A 2,419-nucleotide genomic window follows, 5' to 3' on the forward strand; every position below is an offset into this window, starting at 1 on the left:
TTCCGGCCTCTCTCTCTCTATATATATATATCCTCGTAATCAGCCGTTCCCAAACGCCGTTAGATAAAGCCCGTTGATACGTCTTAAAGTTGTAAAGGTCGGAATTGAAAAGGGTCGTGAAGGGTTCGTGATGTCTATCGTGGAGAACGTGCGTCTATCCGGGCGAAGGACGAGAAGGAAGGCGTTTGAGAATCCGTGGCGAAGAAGAGGAACCGAAGGAAGAAGAAGAAGAAGAGGAGGAGGAAGGCAGGGGGTTCGAAGCTCGATTATGTGATATAAAGTTGGGTGAACGAGGGGCGGATAGGGGAGGGAGAGGAGCCGAAGAGAGATGCACCCCCGTTGATTGACCCGCCACCTTCAACGTGCCGTGAACACATGTGCTGATGGCAACACTCTGATTGGAAGCCAGATGGGCTCTTCACCCCATCTTACCTTACCTTACCACCCTCTGCGTCCCTCCATCGATGATTCTCCTTCTCCCTTCGATCCTTCGCCCCGTCTCCATCTCCCCGCCACTCTTTTTCTCCACCTCGACACCTGAAACACAACCCTCCTTCGCAAAGTACCTATCCCTATATATACGACTGTATGTATCGTCCCAAACGCGCGCGATATGCGCGCAGGTTGGCGAACACCTCGCCAATCGATCGAATCGAAACGAAGCGGAGGTGAAGGAGGAGATGGATAAGGAAAAGCAGCGGATAAAGCCTCGGAAGGCCGATTTCGGGCGACGTCGATCGACGTCCTCGTCGAGGTTTCCTTCCCACGGATTTAACGCCGTATAAAATTAACATTTGTCCGGAAGCGGCGATTGGCCGCCGAGTTTGAAAGGGATGTTTCATAAGGTCTCGATCGATCGAATCGAATCGAATAGAGTTTTGGGATCATCCGGTTTTTGATGGGAGTTTTGATGGTGGTAAGGGAGGTTGTTACTCGAGAGCGGCACTGTATTCAAATTCTTGGCGAGTTCTAACGCGTATGCGCGGTACGTAAGAAACGGCCTAGTAAGAACGGGATCATTCGAGGAATTCGAGGTATTTTACATTAATAGGATTTGGAAAGTTCGCCAAATGCCACTTGCGTATTCTTTTCTCGCGGAGGCGTCGACACGGTTAGCATGTATTAACGTATTGATTTAGTTAAAACTTCGCAGCGCACACTTTGCAACTCGTTCCGGGGATTCGTTGGGATTCATCTCACGTTTCTATTTGTATAATTTGAATGAATTTGGTGGCACGGTGACGAGCTTGGTGAATAGAGAAATTCTATTTTTGTATACAAAAGTTTGTAAATTATGACACGAGATATGAAGTGATTCTTCGAACCATTAATAACTCAAAAAAAAAAAAAAAAGAAGAAATATCACTCTTTATACAAACGTATACAAATACAAGTTATTTTTCTATTCAAGATCTCTCGATCAGAATTATGATTTAACTCTTCTACAATCTTTACCATCTTCCAATTTCGATCCAATTTCGTAAAAATTATTATTCACTAATTGCCGAATTCGAGAAGTAGGCAAGTTGTCCCAGAGAAGTTGTTTAGGCGGATCGATCAAGAAAGGATAAAAGAGACTCGATAACGAAGCGTGTGGCGTGCTGACAATTACTCGCCACGATCGATTAACCACCACTTTATTTAACTTCACCATTTCGAAGTCGTCTGGCTGTGACACCAATTATGAAATGGTTTCTTTTGTAACGCTAGATCCAAAAGTGGTAATTAGAGTGTCCGGTAACTAGACCCCGTTTCCCGAGGAAACGGCAGACGGGGATTTTCTGTCTTTAACAGGAACGAGGTGATGCCTGACTTTATACTCTGTTGCGACTCGTTAAAGCCCTCCCCGCTCTCGCTATTGTCGTAATTGTGGCCTCGGTGAAATTCTGCTTCGTTACAATGGGGGCGGGCTCGTTCTTGCAAATGTACCCAGGCGGGAGGAGATTCGTTCGAGATCTTTTTTCTTTTTCCAACGAAACTCTCGAGCATTTAGAGATTTTAATACTTTCGCCGAAAATATTATATTCATAGCGAATATTTCTAATCCTCGATTGTTTACTAATTGGATTAACTTTTTAAAATTAATAATATCCTTTCGAATCTAAATTCTCTTTCGAAAATTTCCAAAGAAAATTCTAATTCCAAAAGTACACGTAAACACCGATAATTGAAAATTGTATAATTCTCTTCGTGCGGCGTGTGTTGGACGACAATCGTTTCTGCGTCTATCGTCTTCCTTCACTCGAAACAGGTCCCGAATAAATCCGTCCCCCCGTATCGAAAAGCCAGAAGAGCGTGTTCAGACGTCTCGTCTCGTGTAAAGGGCGGTGTAACGTCACCAGGTTTACAGGGTGAACGTAAACGGGCTTGTTAGGACGGGTGGATAGGTTCGAAGGTTTTCACGGGGAGGAGGAGGGGG

The sequence above is a fragment of the Apis dorsata genome, unplaced genomic scaffold (assembly GCF_000469605.1).
Source record: "Apis dorsata unplaced genomic scaffold, Apis dorsata 1.3 scaffold_74, whole genome shotgun sequence".
Classification (NCBI taxonomy): domain Eukaryota; kingdom Metazoa; phylum Arthropoda; class Insecta; order Hymenoptera; family Apidae; genus Apis; species Apis dorsata.